Source organism: Pseudophryne corroboree, chromosome 11, assembly GCF_028390025.1.
Source record: "Pseudophryne corroboree isolate aPseCor3 chromosome 11, aPseCor3.hap2, whole genome shotgun sequence".
Lineage (NCBI taxonomy): Eukaryota > Metazoa > Chordata > Amphibia > Anura > Myobatrachidae > Pseudophryne > Pseudophryne corroboree.
Genome location: NC_086454.1, coordinates 207,842,261 through 207,869,447, shown reverse-complemented (window position 1 = coordinate 207,869,447; position 27,187 = coordinate 207,842,261). Strand labels below are relative to the sequence as shown.

Here is a 27,187-nt window from a genome sequence, read left to right as displayed (position 1 = left end):
TGTGTGCTTACAACTTAAATGCACAATCATGTTTGTGTTTTTTCTTTCTTTCTTCCATCCTTTGTGATATCATATTAAATATTAAGGTAGCAGTTTATAATCAATGATTATTGACATAAGAAAAAGAATAAAAACAGTAAACAAAGCTGCTCCAGGTGAGGTTTGAACTCACAACCTCTGCATTGCTCAACAGATACTGTATTATAAGTACCACGCGCTGACCAATTGCGCCACTGGAGCACTTAGTAGCACCAGTTGGTTATGCTAGATGTGGATTTTATTCAATACAATCAGTGCAGTCATAAGAATTGAAAAAGAAAATCATTTTTGATGATGAATGATGAGCAACAAACGAACGTGCATGCCAGATGGCACTTGAATAAGCTGTCCACGGTGATAGAAAAGGTTTAAAAAAAAATAACAACAATGTTATCATAATAAATGTCATTTTGTAGCTTCTGTGGTAATTTTTTACAAGCTAAACACTGCAAGACTGTTTTACAGTTGAAGCAAGGATAAAATATCAACTCTAGTGATGATACACTTGCTGTAATGACTTCCAACTCAGATGGGACTAAAACCCACAACCACTGTCTTCGGAGAACAGTGCCATATCCATTATGCCAGTGGTGCTTACTGATGTCCTTATTTAAGACTGATAGGTTTTTAATAGTCAATTATTTATTTTTGAAAAAAAGTGAAGCTGTTTACTGTGTTCATTGCATTACCAAGTCCAGCATGAAATGTGCTGGTACTATGCAGAGCTGTCAGTATGGATTATCATGCTATATTGCAGAAAATCAATTTGATGCAACTGCTTTACCAACAGTATGTTTATCTTTTCCATTGCTGTTTTGTTGGCTGACTGAAGGAAGATATGCAGTGCATTTGAACCAAAGCAGATGTGTGCTGACAACTTAAATGCACAATTATGTTTGTGTTTTTTCTTTCTTCCTTCCATCCTTTGTAATATCATATTAAATATTAAGGTAGCAGTTTATAATCAATGATTATTGACATAAGAAAAAGAATGAAAACAGTAAACAAAGCTGCTCCAGGTGAGGTTTGAACTTACAACCTCGACATTGCTCAACAGATACTGTCTTATAAGTACCACACGCTGACCAATTGCGCCACTGGAGCACATAGCAGCATCTGTTGGTTATGCTAGAGGTGGATTTTATTCAATACAATCAGTACAGTCATAAGAATTGAAAAAGAAAATAATTTTTGGTGATGAATGATGAGCAACAAACGAACGTGCATGCCAGATGGCACTTGAATAAGCTGTCCACGGTGATAGAAAAGGTTTAAAATAAACCAACAACAATGTCATCATAATAAATGCCATATTTAGCTTCTGTGGTCATTTTTCACAGGCTAAACACTGCAAGACTGTTTTACAGTTGAAGCAAGGATAAAATATCAACTCTAGTGATGAGACACTTGCTGTAATGACTTCCACCCCAGATGGGACTTGGACCCACAACCCCTGGCTTAGGAGGACAGTGACTTATCCATTATGCCAGTGGTATTTACTGATGTTCTTATTTAAGACTGTTAGGTTTTTAATTCTCAATTATTTATTTTTGAGGAAAAAGTGAAGCTGTTTACTGTGTTCTTTGCGTTACCAAGTCCAGCAGGAAATGTGCTGGTACTATCCAGAGCTGTCAGTATGGATTATCATGCTATATTGCAGAAAATCAATTTGATGCAACTGCTTTACCAACAGTATGTTAATCTTTTCCATTGCTGTTTTGTTGGCTGACTGAAGGAAGATATGCAGTGCATTTGAACCAAAGCAGATGTGTGCTGACAACTTAAATGCACAATTATGTTTGTGTTTTTTCTTTCTTCCTTCCATCCTTTGTAATATCATATTAAATATTAAGGTAGCAGTTTATAATCAATGATTATTGACATAAGAAAAAGAATGAAAACAGTAAACAAAGCTGCTCCAGGTGAGGTTTGAACTTACAACCTCGACATTGCTCAACAGATACTGTCTTATAAGTACCACACGCTGACCAGTTGCGCCACTGGAGCACATAGCAGCATCTGTTGGTTATGCTAGAGGTGGATTTTATTCAATACAATCAGTACAGTCATAAGAATTGAAAAAGAAAATAATTTTTGGTGATGAATGATGAGCAACAAACGAACGTGCATGCCAGATGGCACTTGAATAAGCTGTCCACGGTGATAGAAAAGGTTTAAAATAAACCAACAACAATGTCATCATAATAAATGCCATATTTAGCTTCTGTGGTCATTTTTCACAGGCTAAACACTGCAAGACTGTTTTACAGTTGAAGCAAGGATAAAATATCAACTCTAGTGATGAGACACTTGCTGTAATGACTTCCACCCTAGATGGGACTTGGACCCACAACCCCTGGCTTAGGAGGACAGTAACTTATCCATTATGCCAGTGGTGCTTACTGATGTTCTTATTTAAGACTGTTAGGTTTTTAATTCTCAATTATTTATTTTTGAGGAAAAAGTGAAGCTGTTTACTGTGTTCTTTGCATTACCAAGTCCAGCAGGAAATGTGCTGGTACTATCCAGAGCTGTCAGTATGGATTATCATGCTATATTGCAGAAAATCAATTTGATGCAACTGCTTTACCAACAGTATGTTAATCTTTTCCATTGCTGTTTTGTTGGCTGACTGAAGGAAGATACGCAGTGCATTTGAACCAAAGCAGATGTGTGCTTACAACTTAAATGCACAATCATGTTTGTGTTTTTTCTTTCTTTCTTCCATCCTTTGTGATATCATATTAAATATTAAGGTAGCAGTTTATAATCAATGATTATTGACATAAGAAAAAGAATAAAAACAGTAAACAAAGCTGCTCCAGGTGAGGTTTGAACTCACAACCTCTGCATTGCTCAACAGATACTGTATTATAAGTACCACGCGCTGACCAATTGCGCCACTGGAGCACTTAGTAGCACCAGTTGGTTATGCTAGATGTGGATTTTATTCAATACAATCAGTGCAGTCATAAGAATTGAAAAAGAAAATCATTTTTGATGATGAATGATGAGCAACAAACGAACGTGCATGCCAGATGGCACTTGAATAAGCTGTCCACGGTGATAGAAAAGGTTTAAAAAAAAATAACAACAATGTTATCATAATAAATGTCATTTTGTAGCTTCTGTGGTAATTTTTTACAAGCTAAACACTGCAAGACTGTTTTACAGTTGAAGCAAGGATAAAATATCAACTCTAGTGATGATACACTTGCTGTAATGACTTCCAACTCAGATGGGACTAAAACCCACAACCACTGTCTTCGGAGAACAGTGCCATATCCATTATGCCAGTGGTGCTTACTGATGTCCTTATTTAAGACTGATAGGTTTTTAATAGTCAATTATTTATTTTTGAAAAAAAGTGAAGCTGTTTACTGTGTTCATTGCATTACCAAGTCCAGCATGAAATGTGCTGGTACTATGCAGAGCTGTCAGTATGGATTATCATGCTATATTGCAGAAAATCAATTTGATGCAACTGCTTTACCAACAGTATGTTTATCTTTTCCATTGCTGTTTTGTTGGCTGACTGAAGGAAGATATGCAGTGCATTTGAACCAAAGCAGATGTGTGCTGACAACTTAAATGCACAATTATGTTTGTGTTTTTTCTTTCTTCCTTCCATCCTTTGTAATATCATATTAAATATTAAGGTAGCAGTTTATAATCAATGATTAATGACATAAGAAAAAGAATGAAAACAGTAAACAAAGCTGCTCCAGGTGAGGTTTGAACTTACAACCTCGACATTGCTCAACAGATACTGTCTTATAAGTACCACACGCTGACCAATTGCGCCACTGGAGCACATAGCAGCATCTGTTGGTTATGCTAGAGGTGGATTTTATTCAATACAATCAGTACAGTCATAAGAATTGAAAAAGAAAATAATTTTTGGTGATGAATGATGAGCAACAAACGAACGTGCATGCCAGATGGCACTTGAATAAGCTGTCCACGGTGATAGAAAAGGTTTAAAATAAACCAACAACAATGTCATCATAATAAATGCCATATTTAGCTTCTGTGGTCATTTTTCACAGGCTAAACACTGCAAGACTGTTTTACAGTTGAAGCAAGGATAAAATATCAACTCTAGTGATGAGACACTTGCTGTAATGACTTCCACCCCAGATGGGACTTGGACCCACAACCCCTGGCTTAGGAGGACAGTGACTTATCCATTATGCCAGTGGTATTTACTGATGTTCTTATTTAAGACTGTTAGGTTTTTAATTCTCAATTATTTATTTTTGAGGAAAAAGTGAAGCTGTTTACTGTGTTCTTTGCGTTACCAAGTCCAGCAGGAAATGTGCTGGTACTATCCAGAGCTGTCAGTATGGATTATCATGCTATATTGCAGAAAATCAATTTGATGCAACTGCTTTACCAACAGTATGTTAATCTTTTCCATTGCTGTTTTGTTGGCTGACTGAAGGAAGATATGCAGTGCATTTGAACCAAAGCAGATGTGTGCTGACAACTTAAATGCACAATTATGTTTGTGTTTTTTCTTTCTTCCTTCCATCCTTTGTAATATCATATTAAATATTAAGGTAGCAGTTTATAATCAATGATTATTGACATAAGAAAAAGAATGAAAACAGTAAACAAAGCTGCTCCAGGTGAGGTTTGAACTTACAACCTCGACATTGCTCAACAGATACTGTCTTATAAGTACCACACGCTGACCAATTGCGCCACTGGAGCACATAGCAGCATCTGTTGGTTATGCTAGAGGTGGATTTTATTCAATACAATCAGTACAGTCATAAGAATTGAAAAAGAAAATAATTTTTGGTGATGAATGATGAGCAACAAACGAACGTGCATGCCAGATGGCACTTGAATAAGCTGTCCACGGTGATAGAAAAGGTTTAAAATAAACCAACAACAATGTCATCATAATAAATGCCATATTTAGCTTCTGTGGTCATTTTTCACAGGCTAAACACTGCAAGACTGTTTTACAGTTGAAGCAAGGATAAAATATCAACTCTAGTGATGAGACACTTGCTGTAATGACTTCCACCCCAGATGGGACTTGGACCCACAACCCCTGGCTTAGGAGGACAGTGACTTATCCATTATGCCAGTGGTATTTACTGATGTTCTTATTTAAGACTGTTAGGTTTTTAATTCTCAATTATTTATTTTTGAGGAAAAAGTGAAGCTGTTTACTGTGTTCTTTGCGTTACCAAGTCCAGCAGGAAATGTGCTGGTACTATCCAGAGCTGTCAGTATGGATTATCATGCTATATTGCAGAAAATCAATTTGATGCAACTGCTTTACCAACAGTATGTTAATCTTTTCCATTGCTGTTTTGTTGGCTGACTGAAGGAAGATATGCAGTGCATTTGAACCAAAGCAGATGTGTGCTGACAACTTAAATGCACAATCATGTTTGTGTTTTTTCTTTCTTTCTTCCATCCTCTGTAATATCATATTAAATATTAAGGTAGCAGTTTATAATCAATGATTATTGACATAAGAAAAATAATAAAAACAGTAAACAAAGCTGATCCAGGTGAGGTTTGAACTCACAACCTCAGCATTGCTCAACACAAACTGTCTTATAAGTACCGCGCGCTGACAAATTGCGCCACTGGAGCACTTAGCAGCAACAGCTGGTTATGCTAGATGTGGATTTTATTCAATACAATCAGTACAGTCATAAGAATTGAAAAAGAAAATCATTTTTGGTGATGAATGATGAGCAACAAACGAACGTGCATGCCAGATGGCACTTGAATAAGCTGTCCACGGTGATAGAAAAGGTTTAAAATAAACCAACAGCAATGTCATCATAATAAATGCCATATTTAGCTTCTGTGGTCATTTTTTACAAGCTAAACACTGCAAGACTGTTTTACAGTTGAAGCAAGGAAAAAATATCAACTCTAGTGATGAGATACTTGCTGTAATGACTTCCACCCCAGATGGGACTTGGACCCACAACCCCTGGCTTAGGAGGACAGTGACTTATCCATTATGCCAGTGGTGCTTACTGATGTTCTTATTTAAGACTGTTAGGTTTTTAATAGTCAATTATTTATTTTTGAGGAAAAAGTGAAGCTGTTTACTGTGTTCTTTGCGTTACCAATTCCAGCAGGAAATGTGCTGGTACTATCCAGAGCTGTCAGTATGGATTATCATGCTATATTGCAGAAAATCAATTTGATGCAACTGCTTTACCAACAGTATGTTAATCTTTTCCATTGCTGTTTTGTTGGCTGACTGAAGGAAGATATGCAGTGCATTTGAACCAAAGCAGATGTGTGCTGACAACTTAAATGCACAATCATGTTTGTGTTTTTTCTTTCTTTCTTCCATCCTCTGTAATATCATATTAAATATTAAGGTAGCAGTTTATAATCAATGATTATTGACATAAGAAAAAGAATAAAAACAGTAAACAAAGCTGATCCAGGTGAGGTTTGAACTCACAACCTCAGTATTGCTCAACAGATACTGTCTTATAAGTACCACGCGCTGACCAATTGCGCCACTGGAGCACTTAGCAGCATCAGTTGGTTATGCTAGATGTGGATTTTATTCAATACAATCAGTACAGTCATAAGAATTGAAAAATAAATTCATTTTTGGTGATGAATGATGAGCAACAAAGGAACATGCATGCCAGATGGCACTTGAATAAGCTGTCCACGGTGATAGAAAAGGTTTAAAATAAACCAACAACAATGTTATCATAATAAATGTCATATTTAGCTTCTGTGGTCATTTTTTACAAGCTAAACACTGCAAGACTGTTTTACAGTTGAAGCAAGGATAAAATATCAACTCTAGTGATGAGACACTTGCTGTAATGACTTCCACCCCAGATGGGATTTGGACCCACAACCCCTGGCTTAGGAGGACAGTGACTTATCCATTATGCCAGTGGTGCTTACCGATGTTCTTATTTAAGACTGTTAGGTTTTTAATAGTCAATTATTTATTTTAGAGGAAAAAGTGAAGCTGTTTACTGTGTTCTTTGCGTTACCAATTCCAGCAGGAATTGTGCTGGTACTATCCAGAGCTGTCAGTATGGATTATCATGCTATATTGCAGAAAATCAATTTGATGCAACTGCTTTACCAACAGTATGTTAATATTTTCCATTGCTGTTTTGTTGGCTGACTGAAGGAAGATATGCAGTGCATTTGAACCAAAGCAGATGTGTGCTGACAACTTAAATGCACAATCATGTTTGTGTTTTGTCTTTCTTTCTTCCATCCTCTGTAATATCATATTAAATATTAAGGTAGCAGTTTATAATCAATGATTATTGACATAAGAAAAAGAATAAAAACAGTAAACAAAGCTGCTCCAGGTGAGGTTTGAACTCACAACCTCGGCATTGCTTAACAGATACTGTCTTATAAGTACCGCGCGCTGACCAATTGCGCCACTGGAGCACTTAGCAGCATCAGTTGGTTATGCTAGATGTGGATTTTATTCAATACAATCAATACAGTCATAAGAATTGAAAAAGAAAATCATATTTGGTGATGAATGATGAGCAACAAACGAACATGCATGCCAGATGGCACTTGAATAAGCTGTCCACGGTGATAGAAAATTTTTAAAATAAATCAACAACAATGTTATCATAATAAATGTCATATTTAGCTTCTGTGGTCATTTTTTACAAGCTAAACACTGCAAGACTGTTTTACAGTTGAAGCAAGGATAAACTATCAACTCTAGTGATGAGACACTTGTTGTAATGACTTCCACCCCAGCTGGGACTTGGACCCACAACCCCTAGCTTAGGAGGACAGTGACTTATCCATTATGCCAGTGGTGCTTACTGATGTTCTTATTTAAGACTGTTAGGTTTTTAATAGTCAATTATTTTTTTTTGAGGAAAAAGTGAAGCTGTTTACTGTGTTCTTTGCGTTACCAAGTCCAGCAGGAAATGTGCTTTTACTATCCAGAGCTGTCAGTATGGATTATCATGCTATATTGCAGAAAATCAATTTGGTGCAACTGCTTTACCAACAGTATGTTAATCTTTTCCATTGCTGTTTTGTTGGCTGACTGAAGGAAGATATGCAGTGCATTTGAACCAAAGCAGATGTGTGCTGACAACTTAAATGCACAATCATGTTTGTGTTTTTTCTTTCTTTCTTCCATCCTCTGTAATATCATATTAAATATTAAGGTAGCAGTTTATAATCAATGATTATTGACATAAGAAAAAGAATAAAAACAGTAAACAAAGCTGATCCAGGTGAGGTTTGAACTCACAACCTCGGCATTGCTCAACAGATACTGTCTTATAAGGACCACGCGCTGACCAATTGCGCCACTGGAGCACTTAGCAGCATAAGTTGGTTATGCTAGATGTGGATTTTATTCAATACAATCAGTACAGTCATAAGAATTGAAAAAGAAATTCATTTTTGGTGATGAATGATGAGCAACAAAGGAACATGCATGCCAGATGGCACTTGAATAAGCTGTCCACGGTGAAAGAAAAGGTTTAAAATAAACCAACAACAATGTTATCATAATAAATGTCATATTTAGCTTCTGTGGTCATTTTTTACAAGCTAAACACTGCAAGACTGTTTTACAGTTGAAGCAAGGATAAAATATCAACTCTAGTGATGAGACACTTGCTGTAATGACTTCCACCCCAGATGGGATTTGGACCCACAACCCCTGGCTTAGGAGGACAGTGAGTTATCCATTATGCCAGTGGTGCTTACCGATGTTCTTATTTAAGACTGTTAGGTTTTTAATAGTCAATTATTTATTTTTGAGGATAAAGTGAAGCTGTTTACTGTGTTCTTTGCATTACCAATTCCAGCAGGAAATGTGCTGGTACTATCCAGAGCTGTCAGTATGGATTATCATGCTATATTGCAGAAAATCAATTTGATGCAACTGCTTTACCAACAGTATGTTAATATTTTCCATTGCTGTTTTGTTGGCTGACTGAAGGAAGATATGCAGTGCATTTGAACCAAAGCAGATGTGTGCTGACAACTTAAATGCACAATCATGTTTGTGTTTTTTCTTTCTTTCTTCCATCCTCTGTAATATCATATTAAATATTAAGGTAGCAGTTTATAATCAATGATTATTGACATAAGAAAAAGAATAAAAACAGTAAACAAAGCTGCTCCAGGTGAGGTTTGAACTCACAACCTCGGCATTGCTCAATAGATACTGTCTTATAAGTACCGCGCGCTGACCAATTGCGCCACTGGAGCACTTAGCAGCATCAGTTGGTTATGCTAGATGTGTATTTTATTCAATACAATCAATACAGTCATAAGAATTGAAAAAGAAAATCATTTTTGGTGATGAATGATGAGCAACAAACAAACATGCATGCCAGATGGCACTTGAATAAGCTGTCCACGGTGATAGAAAAGGTTTAAAATAAACCAACAACAATGTTATCATAATAAATGTCATATTTAGCTTCTGTGGTCATTTTTTACAAGCTAAACACTGCAAGACTGTTTTACAGTTGAAGCAAGGATAAACTATCAACTCTAGTGATGAGACACTTGTTGTAATGACTTCCACCCCAGCTGGGACTTGGACCCACAACCCCTGGCTTAGGAGGACAGTGACTTATCCATTATGCCAGTGGTGCTTACTGATGTTCTTATTTAAGACTGTTAGGTTTTTAATAGTCAATTATTTATTTTTGAGGAAAAAGTGAAGCTGTTTACTGTGTTCTTTGCGTTACCAATTCCAGCAGGAAATGTGCTGGTACTATCCAGAGCTGTCAGTATGGATTATCATGCTATATTGCAGAAAATCAATTTGATGCAACTGCTTTACCAACAGTATGTTAATATTTTCCATTGCTGTTTTGTTGGCTGACTGAAGGAAGATATGCAGTGCATTTGAACCAAAGCAGATGTGTGCTGACAACTTAAATGCACAATCATGTTTGTGTTTTTTCTTTCTTTCTTCCATCCTCTGTAATATCATATTAAATATTAAGGTAGCAGTTTATAATCAATGATTATTGACATAAGAAAAAGAATAAAAACAGTAAACAAAGCTGCTCCAGGTGAGGTTTGAACTCAGAACCTCGGCATTGCTTAACAGATACTGTCTTATAAGTACCGCGCGCTGACCAATTGCGCCACTGGAGCACTTAGCAGCATCAGTTGGTTATGCTAGATGTGGATTTTATTCAATACAATCAGTACAGTCATAAGAATTGAAAAAGAAATTCATTTTTGGTGATGAATGATGAGCAACAAAGGAACATGCATGCCAGATGGCACTTGAATAAGCTGTCCACGGTGATAGAAAAGGTTTAAAATAAACCAACAACAATGTTATCATAATAAATGTCATATTTAGCTTCTGTGGTCATTTTTTACAAGCTAAACACTGCAAGACTGTTTTACAGTTGAAGCATGGATAAAATATCAACTCTAGTGATGAGACACTTGTTGTAATGACTTCCACCCCAGATGGGACTTGGACCCACAACCCGTGGCTTAGGAGGACAGTGACTTATCCATTATGCTTGTGGTGCTTACCGATGTTCTTATTTAAGACTGTTAGGTTTTTAATAGTCAATTATTTATTTTTGAGGAAAAAGTGAAGCTGTTTACTGTGTTCTTTGCGTTACCAATTCCAGCAGGAAATGTGCTGGTACTATCCAGAGCTGTCAGTATGGATTATCATGCTATATTGCAGAAAATCAATTTGATGCAACTGCTTTACCAACAGTATGTTAATCTTTTCCATTGCTGTTTTGATGGCTGACTGAAGGAAGATATGCAGTGCATTTGAACCAAAGCAGATGTGTGCTGACAACTTAAATGCACAATCATGTTTGTGTTTTTTCTTTCTTTCTTCCATCCTCTGTAATATCATATTAAATATTAAGGTAGCAGTTTATAATCAATGATTATTGACATAAGAAAAAGAATAAAAACAGTAAACAAAGCTGATCCAGGTGAGGTTTGAACTCACAACCTCGGCATTGCTCAACAGATACTGTCTTATAAGTACCACGCGCTGACCAATTGCGCCACTGGAGCACTTAGCAGCATCAGTTGGTTATGCTAGATGTGGATTTTATTCAATACAATCAGTACAGTCATAAGAATTGAAAAAGAAATTCATTTTTGGTGATGAATGATGAGCAACAAAGGAACATGCATGCCAGATGGCACTTGAATAAGCTGTCCACGGTGATAGAAAAGGTTTAAAATAAACCAACAACAATGTTATCATAATAAATGTCATATTTAGCTTCTGTGGTCATTTTTTACAAGCTAAACACTGCAAGACTGTTTTACAGTTGAAGCAAGGATAAAATATCAACTCTAGTGATGAGACACTTGCTGTAATGACTTCCACCCCAGATGGGATTTGGACCCACAACCCCTGGCTTAGGAGGACAGTGACTTATCCATTATGCCAGTGGTGCTTACCGATGTTCTTATTTAAGACTGTTAGGTTTTTAATAGTCAATTATTTATTTTTGAGGAAAAAGTGAAGCTGTTTACTGTGTTCTTTGCATTACCAATTCCAGCAGGAAATGTGCTGGTACTATCCAGAGCTGTCAGTATGGATTATCATGCTATATTGCAGAAAATCAATTTGATGCAACTGCTTTACCAACAGTATGTTAATATTTTCCATTGCTGTTTTGTTGGCTGACTGAAGGAAGATATGCAGTGCATTTGAACCAAAGCAGATGTGTGCTGACAACTTAAATGCACAATCATGTTTGTGTTTTTTCTTTCTTTCTTCCATCCTCTGTAATATCATATTAAATATTAAGGTAGCAGTTTATAATCAATGATTATTGACATAAGAAAAAGAATAAAAACAGTAAACAAAGCTGCTCCAGGTGAGGTTTGAACTCACAACCTCGGCATTGCTCAACAGATACTGTCTTATAAGTACCACGCGCTGACCAATTGCGCCACTGGAGCACTTAGCAGCATCAGTTGGTTATGCTAGATGTGGATTTTATTCAATACAATCAGTACAGTCATAAGAATTGAAAAAGAAATTCATTTTTGGTGATGAATGATGAGCAACAAAGGAACATGCATGCCAGATGGCACTTGAATAAGCTGTCCACGGTGATAGAAAAGGTTTAAAATAAACCAACAACAATGTTATCATAATAAATGTCATATTTAGCTTCTGTGGTCATTTTTTACAAGCTAAACACTGCAAGACTGTTTTACAGTTGAAGCAAGGATAAAATATCAACTCTAGTGATGAGACACTTGTTGTAATGACTTCCACCCCAGATGGGACTTGGACCCACAACCCGTGGATTAGGAGGACAGTGACTTATCCATTATGCCAGTGGTGCTTACCGATGTTCTTATTTAAGACTGTTAGGTTTTTAATAGTCAATTATTTATTTTTGAGGAAAAAGTGAAGCTGTTTACTGTGTTCTTTGCGTTACCAATTCCAGCAGGAAATGTGCTGGTACTATCCAGAGCTGTCAGTATGGATTATCATGCTATATTGCAGAAAATCAATTTGATGCAACTGCTTTACCAACAGTATGTTAATCTTTTCCATTGCTGTTTTGTTGGCTGACTGAAGGAAGATATGCAGTGCATTTGAACCAAAGCAGATGTGTGCTGACAACTTAAATGCACAATCATGTTTGTGTTTTTTCTTTCTTTCTTCCATCCTTTGTAATATCATATTAAATATTAAAGTAGCAGTTTATAATCAATGATTATTGACATAAGAAAAAGAATAAAAACAGTAAACAAATCTGCTCCAGGTGAGGGTTGAACTCACAACCTCGGCATTGTTCAACGGATACTGTCTTATAAGTACCGCGCGCTGACCAATTGCGCCACTGGAGCACTTAGCAGCATCAGTTGGTTATGCTAGATGTGTATTTTATTCAATACAATCAATACAGTCATAAGAATTGAAAAAGAAAATCATTTTTGGTGATGAATGATGAGCAACAAACAAACATGCATGCCAGATGGCACTTGAATAAGCTGTCCACGGTGATAGAAAAGGTTTAAAATAAACCAACAACAATGTTATCATAATAAATGTCATATTTAGCTTCTGTGGTCATTTTTTACAAGCTAAACACTGCAAGACTGTTTTACAGTTGAAGCAAGGATAAACTATCAACTCTAGTGATGAGACACTTGTTGTAATGACTTCCACCCCAGCTGGGACTTGGACCCACAACCCCTGGCTTAGGAGGACAGTGACTTATCCATTATGCCAGTGGTGCTTACTGATGTTCTTATTTAAGACTGTTAGGTTTTTAATAGTCAATTATTTATTTTTGAGGAAAAAGTGAAGCTGTTTACTGTGTTCTTTGCATTACCAATTCCAGCAGGAAATGTGCTGGTACTATCCAGAGCTGTCAGTATGGATTATCATGCTATATTGCAGAAAATCAATTTGATGCAACTGCTTTACCAACAGTATGTTAATATTTTCCATTGCTGTTTTGTTGGCTGACTGAAGGAAGATATGCAGTGCATTTGAACCAAAGCAGATGTGTGCTGACAACTTAAATGCACAATCATGTTTGTGTTTTTTCTTTCTTTCTTCCATCCTCTGTAATATCATATTAAATATTAAGGTAGCAGTTTATAATCAATGATTATTGACATAAGAAAAAGAATAAAAACAGTAAACAAAGCTGCTCCAGGTGAGGTTTGTACTCAGAACCTCGGCATTGCTTAACAGATACTGTCTTATAAGTACCGCGCGCTGACCAATTGCGCCACTGGAGCACTTAGCAGCATCAGTTGGTTATGCTAGATGTGGATTTTATTCAATACAATCAGTACAGTCATAAGAATTGAAAAAGAAATTCATTTTTGGTGATGAATGATGAGCAACAAAGGAACATGCATGCCAGATGGCACTTGAATAAGCTGTCCACGGTGATAGAAAAGGTTTAAAATAAACCAACAACAATGTTATCATAATAAATGTCATATTTAGCTTCTGTGGTCATTTTTTACAAGCTAAACACTGCAAGACTGTTTTACAGTTGAAGCATGGATAAAATATCAACTCTAGTGATGAGACACTTGTTGTAATGACTTCCACCCCAGATGGGACTTGGACCCACAACCCGTGGCTTAGGAGGACAGTGACTTATCCATTATGCTTGTGGTGCTTACCGATGTTCTTATTTAAGACTGTTAGGTTTTTAATAGTCAATTATTTATTTTTGAGGAAAAAGTGAAGCTGTTTACTGTGTTCTTTGCGTTACCAATTCCAGCAGGAAATGTGCTGGTACTATCCAGAGCTGTCAGTATGGATTATCATGCTATATTGCAGAAAATCAATTTGATGCAACTGCTTTACCAACAGTATGTTAATCTTTTCCATTGCTGTTTTGATGGCTGACTGAAGGAAGATATGCAGTGCATTTGAACCAAAGCAGATGTGTGCTGACAACTTAAATGCACAATCATGTTTGTGTTTTTTCTTTCTTTCTTCCATCCTCTGTAATATCATATTAAATATTAAGGTAGCAGTTTATAATCAATGATTATTGACATAAGAAAAAGAATAAAAACAGTAAACAAAGCTGATCCAGGTGAGGTTTGAACTCACAACCTCGGCATTGCTCAACAGATACTGTCTTATAAGTACCACGCGCTGACCAATTGCGCCACTGGAGCACTTAGCAGCATCAGTTGGTTATGCTAGATGTGGATTTTATTCAATACAATCAGTACAGTCATAAGAATTGAAAAAGAAATTCATTTTTGGTGATGAATGATGAGCAACAAAGGAACATGCATGCCAGATGGCACTTGAATAAGCTGTCCACGGTGATAGAAAAGGTTTAAAATAAACCAACAACAATGTTATCATAATAAATGTCATATTTAGCTTCTGTGGTCATTTTTTACAAGCTAAACACTGCAAGACTGTTTTACAGTTGAAGCAAGGATAAAATATCAACTCTAGTGATGAGACACTTGTTGTAATGACTTCCACCCCAGATGGGACTTGGACCCACAACCCGTGGATTAGGAGGACAGTGACTTATCCATTATGCCAGTGGTGCTTACCGATGTTCTTATTTAAGACTGTTAGGTTTTTAATAGTCAATTATTTATTTTTGAGGAAAAAGTGAAGCTGTTTACTGTGTTCTTTGCGTTACCAATTCCAGCAGGAAATGTGCTGGTACTATCCAGAGCTGTCAGTATGGATTATCATGCTATATTGCAGAAAATCAATTTGATGCAACTGCTTTACCAACAGTATGTTAATCTTTTCCATTGCTGTTTTGTTGGCTGACTGAAGGAAGATATGCAGTGCATTTGAACCAAAGCAGATGTGTGCTGACAACTTAAATGCACAATCATGTTTGTGTTTTTTCTTTCTTTCTTCCATCCTTTGTAATATCATATTAAATATTAAAGTAGCAGTTTATAATCAATGATTATTGACATAAGAAAAAGAATAAAAACAGTAAACAAATCTGCTCCAGGTGAGGGTTGAACTCACAACCTCGGCATTGTTCAACAGATACTGTCTTATAAGTACCGCGCGCTGACCAATTGCGCCACTGGAGCACTTAGCAGCATCAGTTGGTTATGCTAGATGTGTATTTTATTCAATACAATCAATACAGTCATAAGAATTGAAAAAGAAAATCATTTTTGGTGATGAATGATGAGCAACAAACAAACATGCATGCCAGATGGCACTTGAATAAGCTGTCCACGGTGATAGAAAAGGTTTAAAATAAACCAACAACAATGTTATCATAATAAATGTCATATTTAGCTTCTGTGGTCATTTTTTACAAGCTAAACACTGCAAGACTGTTTTACAGTTGAAGCAAGGATAAACTATCAACTCTAGTGATGAGACACTTGTTGTAATGACTTCCACCCCAGCTGGGACTTGGACCCACAACCCCTGGCTTAGGAGGACAGTGACTTATCCATTATGCCAGTGGTGCTTACTGATGTTCTTATTTAAGACTGTTAGGTTTTTAATAGTCAATTATTTATTTTTGAGGAAAAAGTGAAGCTGTTTACTGTGTTCTTTGCGTTACCAATTCCAGCAGGAAATGTGCTGGTACTATCCGGAGCTGTCAGTATGGATTATCATGCTATATTGCAGAAAATCAATTTGATGCAACTGCTTTACCAACAGTATGTTAATATTTTCCATTGCTGTTTTGTTGGCTGACTGAAGGAAGATATGCAGTGCATTTGAACCAAAGCAGATGTGTGCTGACAACTTAAATGCACAATCATGTTTGTGTTTTTTCTTTCTTTCTTCCATCCTCTGTAATATCATATTAAATATTAAGGTAGCAGTTTATAATCAATGATTATTGACATAAGAAAAAGAATAAAAACAGTAAACAAAGCTGCTCCAGGTGAGGTTTGTACTCAGAACCTCGGCATTGCTTAACAGATACTGTCTTATAAGTACCGCGCGCTGACCAATTGCGCCACTGGAGCACTTAGCAGCATCAGTTGGTTATGCTAGATGTGGATTTTATTCAATACAATCAGTACAGTCATAAGAATTGAAAAAGAAATTCATTTTTGGTGATGAATGATGAGCAACAAAGGAACATGCATGCCAGATGGCACTTGAATAAGCTGTCCACGGTGATAGAAAAGGTTTAAAATAAACCAACAACAATGTTATCATAATAAATGTCATATTTAGCTTCTGTGGTCATTTTTTACAAGCTAAACACTGCAAGACTGTTTTACAGTTGAAGCATGGATAAAATATCAACTCTAGTGATGAGACACTTGTTGTAATGACTTCCACCCCAGATGGGACTTGGACCCACAACCCGTGGCTTAGGAGGACAGTGACTTATCCATTATGCTTGTGGTGCTTACCGATGTTCTTATTTAAGACTGTTAGGTTTTTAATAGTCAATTATTTATTTTTGAGGAAAAAGTGAAGCTGTTTACTGTGTTCTTTGCGTTGCCAATTCCAGCAGGAAATGTGCTGGTACTATCCAGAGCTGTCAGTATGGATTATCATGCTATATTGCAGAAAATCAATTTGATGCAACTGCTTTACCAACAGTATGTTAATCTTTTCCATTGCTGTTTTGATGGCTGACTGAAGGAAGATATGCAGTGCATTTGAACCAAAGCAGATGTGTGCTGACAACTTAAATGCACAATCATGTTTGTGTTTTTTCTTTCTTTCTTCCATCCTCTGTAATATCATATTAAATATTAAGGTAGCAGTTTATAATCAATGATTATTGACATAAGAAAAAGAATAAAAACAGTAAACAAAGCTGATCCAGGTGAGGTTTGAACTCACAACCTCGGCATTGCTCAACAGATACTGTCTTATAAGTACCACGCGCTGACCAATTGCGCCACTGGAGCACTTAGCAGCATCAGTTGGTTATGCTAGATGTGGATTTTATTCAATACAATCAGTACAGTCATAAGAATTGAAAAAGAAATTCATTTTTGGTGATGAATGATGAGCAACAAAGGAACATGCATGCCAGATGGCACTTGAATAAGCTGTCCACGGTGATAGAAAAGGTTTAAAATAAACCAACAACAATGTTATCATAATAAATGTCATATTTAGCTTCTGTGGTCATTTTTTACAAGCTAAACACTGCAAGACTGTTTTACAGTTGAAGCAAGGATAAAATATCAACTCTAGTGATGAGACACTTGCTGTAATGACTTCCACCCCAGATGGGATTTGGACCCACAACCCCTGGCTTAGGAGGACAGTGACTTATCCATTATGCCAGTGGTGCTTACCGATGTTCTTATTTAAGACTGTTAGGTTTTTAATAGTCAATTATTTATTTTTGAGGAAAAAGTGAAGCTGTTTACTGTGTTCTTTGCATTACCAATTCCAGCAGGAAATGTGCTGGTACTATCCAGAGCTGTCAGTATGGATTATCATGCTATATTGCAGAAAATCAATTTGATGCAACTGCTTTACCAACAGTATGTTAATATTTTCCATTGCTGTTTTGTTGGCTGACTGAAGGAAGATATGCAGTGCATTTGAACCAAAGCAGATGTGTGCTGACAACTTAAATGCACAATCATGTTTGTGTTTTTTCTTTCTTTCTTCCATCCTCTGTAATATCATATTAAATATTAAGGTAGCAGTTTATAATCAATGATTATTGACATAAGAAAAAGAATAAAAACAGTAAACAAAGCTGCTCCAGGTGAGGTTTGAACTCACAACCTCGGCATTGCTTAACAGATACTGTCTTATAAGTACCGCGCGCTGACCAATTGCGCCACTGGAGCACTTAGCAGCATCAGTTGGTTATGCTAGATGTGGATTTTATTCAATACAATCAATACAGTCATAAGAATTGAAAAAGAAAATCATTTTTGGTGATGAATGATGAGCAACAAACGAACATGCATGCCAGATTGCACTTGAATAAGCTGTCCACGGTGATAGAAAATTTTTAAAATAAATCAGCAACAATGTTATCATAATAAATGTCATATTTAGCTTCTGTGGTCATTTTTTACAAGCTAAACACAGCAAGACTATTTTACAGTTGAAGCAAGGATAAACTATCAACTCTAGTGATGAGACACTTGTTGTAATGACTTCCACCCCAGCTGGGACTTGGACCCACAACCCCTAGCTTAGGAGGACAGTGACTTATCCATTATGCCAGTGGTGCTTACTGATGTTCTTATTTAAGACTGTTAGGTTTTTAATAGTCAATTATTTATTTTTGAGGAAAAAGTGAAGCTGTTTACTGTGTTCTTTGCGTTACCAAGTCCAGCAGGAAATGTGCTGGTACTATCCAGAGCTGTCAGTATGGATTATCATGCTATATTGCAGAAAATCAATTTGATGCAACTGCTTTACCAACAGTATGTTAATCTTTTCCATTGCTGTTTTGTTGGCTGACTGAAGGAAGATATGCAGTGCATTTGAACCAAAGCAGATGTGTGCTGACAACTTAAATGCACAATCATGTTTGTGTTTTTTCTTTCTTTCTTCCATCCTCTGTAATATCATATTAAATATTAAGGTAGCAGTTTATAATCAATGATTATTGACATAAGAAAAAGAATAAAAACAGTAAACAAAGCTGATCCAGGTGAGGTTTGAACTCACAACCTCGGCATTGCTCAACAGATACTGTCTTATAAGTACCGCGCGCTGACCAATTGCGCCACTGGAGCACTTAGCAGCGTCAGTTGGTTATGCTAGATGTGTATTTTATTCAATACAATCAATACAGTCATAAGAATTGAAAAAGAAAATCATTTTTGGTGATGAATGATGAGCAACAAACAAACATGCATGCCAGATGGCACTTGAATAAGCTGTCCACGGTGATAGAAAAGGTTTAAAATAAACCAACAACAATGTTATCATAATAAATGTCATATTTAGCTTCTGTGGTCATTTTTTACAAGCTAAACACTGCAAGACTGTTTTACAGTTGAAGCAAGGATAAACTATCAACTCTAGTGATGAGACACTTGTTGTAATGACTTCCACCCCAGCTGGGACTTGGACCCACAACCCCTGGCTTAGGAGGACAGTGACTTATCCATTATGCCAGTGGTGCTTACTGATGTTCTTATTTAAGACTGTTAGGTTTTTAATAGTCAATTATTTATTTTTGAGGAAAAAGTGAAGCTGTTTACTGTGTTCTTTGCGTTACCAAGTCCAGCAGGAAATGTGCTGGTACTATCCAGAGCTGTCAGTATGGATTATCATGCTATATTGCAGAAAATCAATTTGGTGCAACTGCTTTACCAACAGTATGTTAATCTTTTCCATTGCTGTTTTGTTGGCTGACTGAAGGAAGATATGCAGTGCATTTGAACCAAAGCAGATGTGTGCTGACAACTTAAATGCACAATCATGTTTGTGTTTTTTCTTTCTTTCTTCCATCCTTTGTAATATCATATTAAATATTAAGGTAGCAGTTTATAATCAATGATTATTGACATAAGAAAAATAATAAAAACAGTAAACAAAGCTGCTCAAGGTGAGGTTTGAACTCACAACCTCGGCATTGCTCAACAGATACTGTCTTATAAGTACCGCGCGCTGACCAATTGCGCCACTGGAGCACTTAGCAGCATCAGCTGGTTATGCTAGATGTGGATTTTATTCAATACAATCAGTACAGTCATAAGAATTGAAAAAGAAAATAATTTTTGGTGATGAATGATGAGCAACAAACGAACGTGCATGCCAGATGGCACTTGAATAAGCTGTCCACGGTGATAGAAAAGGTTTAAAATAAACCAACAACAATGTCATCATAATAAATGCCATATTTAGCTTCTGTGGTCATTTTTTACAAGCTAAACACTGCAAGACTGTTTTACAGTTGAAGCAAGGATAAAATATCAACTCTAGTGATGAGACACTTGCTGTAATGACTTCCACCCCAGATGGGACTTGGACCCACAACCCCTGGCTTAGGAGGACAGTGACTTATCCATTATGCCAGTGGTGCTTACTGATGTTCTTATTTAAGACTGTTAGGTTTTTAATAGTCAATTATTTATTTTTGTTGAAAAAGTGAAGCTGTTTACTGTGTTCTTTGCGTTACCAATTCCAGCAGGAAATGTGCTGGTACTATCCAGAGCTGTCAGTATGGATTATCATGCTATATTGCAGAAAATCAATTTGATGCAACTGCTTTACCAACAGTATGTTAATCTTTTCCATTGCTGTTTTGATGGCTGACTGAAGGAAGATATGCAGTGCATTTGAACCAAAGCAGATGTGTGCTGACAACTTAAATGCACAATCATGTTTGTGTTTTTTCTTTCTTTCTTCCATCCTCTGTAATATCATATTAAATATTAAGGTAGCAGTTTATAATCAATGATTATTGACATAAGAAAAAGAATAAAAACAGTAAACAAAGCTGATCCAGGTGAGGTTTGAACTCACAACCTCGGCATTGCTCAACAGATACTGTCTTATAAGTACCACGTGCTGACCAATTGCGCCACTGGAGCACTTAGCAGCATCAGTTGGTTATGCTAGATGTGGATTTTATTCAATACAATCAGTACAGTCATAAGAATTGAAAAAGAAATTCATTTTTGGTGATGAATGATGAGCAACAAAGGAACATGCATGCCAGATGGCACTTGAATAAGCTGTCCACGGTGATAGAAAAGGTTTAAAATAAACCAACAACAATGTTATCATAATAAATGTCATATTTAGCTTCTGTGGTCATTTTTTACAAGCTAAACACTGCAAGACTGTTTTACAGTTGAAGCAAGGATAAAATATCAACTCTAGTGATGAGACACTTGCTGTAATGACTTCCACCCCAGATGGGATTTGGACCCACAACCCCTGGCTTAGGAGGACAGTGACTTATCCATTATGCCAGTGGTGCTTACCGATGTTCTTATTTAAGACTGTTAGGTTTTTAATAGTCAATTATTTATTTTTGAGGAAAAAGTGAAGCTGTTTACTGTGTTCTTTGCATTACCAATTCCAGCAGGAAATGTGCTGGTACTATCCAGAGCTGTCAGTATGGATTATCATGCTATATTGCAGAAAATCAATTTGATGCAACTGCTTTACCAACAGTATGTTAATATTTTCCATTGCTGTTTTGTTGGCTGACTGAAGGAAGATATGCAGTGCATTTGAACCAAAGCAGATGTGTGCTGACAACTTAAATGCACAATTATGTTTGTGTTTTTTCTTTCTTCCTTCCATCCTTTGTAATATCATATTAAATATTAAGGTAGCAGTTTATAATCAATGATTAATGACATAAGAAAAAGAATGAAAACAGTAAACAAAGCTGCTCCAGGTGAGGTTTGAACTTACAACCTCGACATTGCTCAACAGATACTGTCTTATAAGTACCACACGCTGACCAATTGCGCCACTGGAGCACATAGCAGCATCTGTTGGTTATGCTAGAGGTGGATTTTATTCAATACAATCAGTACAGTCATAAGAATTGAAAAAGAAAATCATTTTTGATGATGAATGATGAGCAACAAACGAACGTGCATGCCAGATGGCACTTGAATAAGCTGTCCACGGTGATAGAAAAGGTTTAAAAAAAAATAACAACAATGTTATCATAATAAATGTCATTTTGTAGCTTCTGTGGTAATTTTTTACAAGCTAAACACTGCAAGACTGTTTTACAGTTGAAGCAAGGATAAAATATCAACTCTAGTGATGATACACTTGCTGTAATGACTTCCAACTCAGATGGGACTAAAACCCACAACCACTGTCTTCGGAGAACAGTGCCATATCCATTATGCCAGTGGTGCTTACTGATGTCCTTATTTAAGACTGATAGGTTTTTAATAGTCAATTATTTATTTTTGAAAAAAAGTGAAGCTGTTTACTGTGTTCATTGCATTACCAAGTCCAGCATGAAATGTGCTGGTACTATGCAGAGCTGTCAGTATGGATTATCATGCTATATTGCAGAAAATCAATTTGATGCAACTGCTTTACCAACAGTATGTTTATCTTTTCCATTGCTGTTTTGTTGGCTGACTGAAGGAAGATATGCAGTGCATTTGAACCAAAGCAGATGTGTGCTGACAACTTAAATGCACAATTATGTTTGTGTTTTTTCTTTCTTCCTTCCATCCTTTGTAATATCATATTAAATATTAAGGTAGCAGTTTATAATCAATGATTAATGACATAAGAAAAAGAATGAAAACAGTAAACAAAGCTGCTCCAGGTGAGGTTTGAACTTACAACCTCGACATTGCTCAACAGATACTGTCTTATAAGTACCACACGCTGACCAATTGCGCCACTGGAGCACATAGCAGCATCTGTTGGTTATGCTAGAGGTGGATTTTATTCAATACAATCAGTACAGTCATAAGAATTGAAAAAGAAAATAATTTTTGGTGATGAATGATGAGCAACAAACGAACGTGCATGCCAGATGGCACTTGAATAAGCTGTCCACGGTGATAGAAAAGGTTTAAAATAAACCAACAACAATGTCATCATAATAAATGCCATATTTAGCTTCTGTGGTCATTTTTCACAGGCTAAACACTGCAAGACTGTTTTACAGTTGAAGCAAGGATAAAATATCAACTCTAGTGATGAGACACTTGCTGTAATGACTTCCACCCCAGATGGGACTTGGACCCACAACCCCTGGCTTAGGAGGACAGTGACTTATCCATTATGCCAGTGGTATTTACTGATGTTCTTATTTAAGACTGTTAGGTTTTTAATTCTCAATTATTTATTTTTGAGGAAAAAGTGAAGCTGTTTACTGTGTTCTTTGCGTTACCAAGTCCAGCAGGAAATGTGCTGGTACTATCCAGAGCTGTCAGTATGGATTATCATGCTATATTGCAGAAAATCAATTTGATGCAACTGCTTTACCAACAGTATGTTAATCTTTTCCATTGCTGTTTTGTTGGCTGACTGAAGGAAGATATGCAGTGCATTTGAACCAAAGCAGATGTGTGCTGACAACTTAAATGCACAATTATGTTTGTGTTTTTTCTTTCTTCCTTCCATCCTTTGTAATATCATATTAAATATTAAGGTAGCAGTTTATAATCAATGATTATTGACATAAGAAAAAGAATGAAAACAGTAAACAAAGCTGCTCCAGGTGAGGTTTGAACTTACAACCTCGACATTGCTCAACAGATACTGTCTTATAAGTACCACACGCTGACCAATTGCGCCACTGGAGCACATAGCAGCATCTGTTGGTTATGCTAGAGGTGGATTTTATTCAATACAATCAGTACAGTCATAAGAATTGAAAAAGAAAATAATTTTTGGTGATGAATGATGAGCAACAAACGAACGTGCATGCCAGATGGCACTTGAATAAGCTGTCCACGGTGATAGAAAAGGTTTAAAATAAACCAACAACAATGTCATCATAATAAATGCCATATTTAGCTTCTGTGGTCATTTTTCACAGGCTAAACACTGCAAGACTGTTTTACAGTTGAAGCAAGGATAAAATATCAACTCTAGTGATGAGACACTTGCTGTAATGACTTCCACCCCAGATGGGACTTGGACCCACAACCCCTGGCTTAGGAGGACAGTGACTTATCCATTATGCCAGTGGTATTTACTGATGTTCTTATTTAAGACTGTTAGGTTTTTAATTCTCAATTATTTATTTTTGAGGAAAAAGTGAAGCTGTTTACTGTGTTCTTTGCGTTACCAAGTCCAGCAGGAAATGTGCTGGTACTATCCAGAGCTGTCAGTATGGATTATCATGCTATATTGCAGAAAATCAATTTGATGCAACTGCTTTACCAACAGTATGTTAATCTTTTCCATTGCTGTTTTGTTGGCTGACTGAAGGAAGATATGCAGTGCATTTGAACCAAAGCAGATGTGTGCTGACAACTTAAATGCACAATCATGTTTGTGTTTTTTCTTTCTTTCTTCCATCCTCTGTAATATCATATTAAATATTAAGGTAGCAGTTTATAATCAATGATTATTGACATAAGAAAAATAATAAAAACAGTAAACAAAGCTGATCCAGGTGAGGTTTGAACTCACAACCTCAGCATTGCTCAACACAAACTGTCTTATAAGTACCGCGCGCTGACAAATTGCGCCACTGGAGCACTTAGCAGCAACAGCTGGTTATGCTAGATGTGGATTTTATTCAATACAATCAGTACAGTCATAAGAATTGAAAAAGAAAATCATTTTTGGTGATGAATGATGAGCAACAAACGAACGTGCATGCCAGATGGCACTTGAATAAGCTGTCCACGGTGATAGAAAAGGTTTAAAATAAACCAACAGCAATGTCATCATAATAAATGCCATATTTAGCTTCTGTGGTCATTTTTTACAAGCTAAACACTGCAAGACTGTTTTACAGTTGAAGCAAGGAAAAAATATCAACTCTAGTGATGAGATACTTGCTGTAATGACTTCCACCCCAGATGGGACTTGGACCCACAACCCCTGGCTTAGGAGGACAGTGACTTATCCATTATGCCAGTGGTGCTTACTGATGTTCTTATTTAAGACTGTTAGGTTTTTAATAGTCAATTATTTATTTTTGAGGAAAAAGTGAAGCTGTTTACTGTGTTCTTTGCGTTACCAATTCCAGCAGGAAATGTGCTGGTACTATCCAGAGCTGTCAGTATGGATTATCATGCTATATTGCAGAAAATCAATTTGATGCAACTGCTTTACCAACAGTATGTTAATCTTTTCCATTGCTGTTTTGTTGGCTGACTGAAGGAAGATATGCAGTGCATTTGAACCAAAGCAGATGTGTGCTGACAACTTAAATGCACAATCATGTTTGTGTTTTTTCTTTCTTTCTTCCATCCTCTGTAATATCATATTAAATATTAAGGTAGCAGTTTATAATCAATGATTATTGACATAAGAAAAAGAATAAAAACAGTAAACAAAGCTGATCCAGGTGAGGTTTGAACTCACAACCTCAGTATTGCTCAACAGATACTGTCTTATAAGTACCACGCGCTGACCAATTGCGCCACTGGAGCACTTAGCAGCATCAGTTGGTTATGCTAGATGTGGATTTTATTCAATACAATCAGTACAGTCATAAGAATTGAAAAATAAATTCATTTTTGGTGATGAATGATGAGCAACAAAGGAACATGCATGCCAGATGGCACTTGAATAAGCTGTCCACGGTGATAGAAAAGGTTTAAAATAAACCAACAACAATGTTATCATAATAAATGTCATATTTAGCTTCTGTGGTCATTTTTTACAAGCTAAACACTGCAAGACTGTTTTACAGTTGAAGCAAGGATAAAATATCAACTCTAGTGATGAGACACTTGCTGTAATGACTTCCACCCCAGATGGGATTTGGACCCACAACCCCTGGCTTAGGAGGACAGTGACTTATCCATTATGCCAGTGGTGCTTACCGATGTTCTTATTTAAGACTGTTAGGTTTTTAATAGTCAATTATTTATTTTAGAGGAAAAAGTGAAGCTGTTTACTGTGTTCTTTGCGTTACCAATTCCAGCAGGAATTGTGCTGGTACTATCCAGAGCTGTCAGTATGGATTATCATGCTATATTGCAGAAAATCAATTTGATGCAACTGCTTTACCAACAGTATGTTAATATTTTCCATTGCTGTTTTGTTGGCTGACTGAAGGAAGATATGCAGTGCATTTGAACCAAAGCAGATGTGTGCTGACAACTTAAATGCACAATCATGTTTGTGTTTTGTCTTTCTTTCTTCCATCCTCTGTAATATCATATTAAATATTAAGGTAGCAGTTTATAATCAATGATTATTGACATAAGAAAAAGAATAAAAACAGTAAACAAAGCTGCTCCAGGTGAGGTTTGAACTCACAACCTCGGCATTGCTTAACAGATACTGTCTTATAAGTACCGCGCGCTGACCAATTGCGCCACTGGAGCACTTAGCAGCATCAGTTGGTTATGCTAGATGTGGATTTTATTCAATACAATCAATACAGTCATAAGAATTGAAAAAGAAAATCATATTTGGTGATGAATGATGAGCAACAAACGAACATGCATGCCAGATGGCACTTGAATAAGCTGTCCACGGTGATAGAAAATTTTTAAAATAAATCAACAACAATGTTATCATAATAAATGTCATATTTAGCTTCTGTGGTCATTTTTTACAAGCTAAACACTGCAAGACTGTTTTACAGTTGAAGCAAGGATAAACTATCAACTCTAGTGATGAGACACTTGTTGTAATGACTTCCACCCCAGCTGGGACTTGGACCCACAACCCCTAGCTTAGGAGGACAGTGACTTATCCATTATGCCAGTGGTGCTTACTGATGTTCTTATTTAAGACTGTTAGGTTTTTAATAGTCAATTATTTTTTTTTGAGGAAAAAGTGAAGCTGTTTACTGTGTTCTTTGCGTTACCAATTCCAGCAGGAAATGTGCTGGTACTATCCAGAGCTGTCAGTATGGATTATCATGCTATATTGCAGAAAATCAATTTGATGCAACTGCTTTACCAACAGTATGTTAATATTTTCCATTGCTGTTTTGTTGGCTGACTGAAGGAAGATATGCAGTGCATTTGAACCAAAGCAGATGTGTGCTGACAACTTAAATGCACAATCATGTTTGTGTTTTTTCTTTCTTTCTTCCATCCTCTGTAATATCATATTAAATATTAAGGTAGCAGTTTA

General features: G+C 36.5%; 9 non-coding genes across 9 annotated transcripts; all 9 read right to left on the bottom strand.

Annotated features, from left to right (window-relative positions):
• Positions 1 to 7,371: 7,371 nt before the first annotated feature.
• TRNAI-UAU (transfer RNA isoleucine (anticodon UAU)) lies at positions 7,372 to 7,464 on the bottom strand. Its single transcript is given in 2 exon segments — positions 7,372 to 7,407; positions 7,427 to 7,464. It is a non-coding gene; the product is annotated as a tRNA-Ile (tRNA).
• Positions 7,465 to 9,177: 1,713 nt separating this feature from the next.
• On the bottom strand, positions 9,178 to 9,270 carry TRNAI-UAU (transfer RNA isoleucine (anticodon UAU)). The gene is given in 2 exon segments: positions 9,178 to 9,213; positions 9,233 to 9,270. It is a non-coding gene; the product is annotated as a tRNA-Ile (tRNA).
• An 810-nt stretch (positions 9,271 to 10,080) lies between these two features.
• TRNAI-UAU (transfer RNA isoleucine (anticodon UAU)) lies at positions 10,081 to 10,173 on the bottom strand. The gene is given in 2 exon segments: positions 10,081 to 10,116; positions 10,136 to 10,173. It is a non-coding gene; the product is annotated as a tRNA-Ile (tRNA).
• A 1,713-nt stretch (positions 10,174 to 11,886) lies between these two features.
• TRNAI-UAU (transfer RNA isoleucine (anticodon UAU)) lies at positions 11,887 to 11,979 on the bottom strand. Its single transcript is given in 2 exon segments — positions 11,887 to 11,922; positions 11,942 to 11,979. It is a non-coding gene; the product is annotated as a tRNA-Ile (tRNA).
• Positions 11,980 to 12,789: 810 nt separating this feature from the next.
• TRNAI-UAU (transfer RNA isoleucine (anticodon UAU)) lies at positions 12,790 to 12,882 on the bottom strand. The gene is given in 2 exon segments: positions 12,790 to 12,825; positions 12,845 to 12,882. It is a non-coding gene; the product is annotated as a tRNA-Ile (tRNA).
• Positions 12,883 to 15,498: 2,616 nt separating this feature from the next.
• TRNAI-UAU (transfer RNA isoleucine (anticodon UAU)) lies at positions 15,499 to 15,591 on the bottom strand. Its single transcript is given in 2 exon segments — positions 15,499 to 15,534; positions 15,554 to 15,591. It is a non-coding gene; the product is annotated as a tRNA-Ile (tRNA).
• Positions 15,592 to 18,207: 2,616 nt separating this feature from the next.
• On the bottom strand, positions 18,208 to 18,300 carry TRNAI-UAU (transfer RNA isoleucine (anticodon UAU)). The gene is given in 2 exon segments: positions 18,208 to 18,243; positions 18,263 to 18,300. It is a non-coding gene; the product is annotated as a tRNA-Ile (tRNA).
• A 1,713-nt stretch (positions 18,301 to 20,013) lies between these two features.
• On the bottom strand, positions 20,014 to 20,106 carry TRNAI-UAU (transfer RNA isoleucine (anticodon UAU)). The gene is given in 2 exon segments: positions 20,014 to 20,049; positions 20,069 to 20,106. It is a non-coding gene; the product is annotated as a tRNA-Ile (tRNA).
• Positions 20,107 to 26,334: 6,228 nt separating this feature from the next.
• TRNAI-UAU (transfer RNA isoleucine (anticodon UAU)) lies at positions 26,335 to 26,427 on the bottom strand. The gene is given in 2 exon segments: positions 26,335 to 26,370; positions 26,390 to 26,427. It is a non-coding gene; the product is annotated as a tRNA-Ile (tRNA).
• Between the last annotated feature and the right edge of the window lie 760 nt (positions 26,428 to 27,187).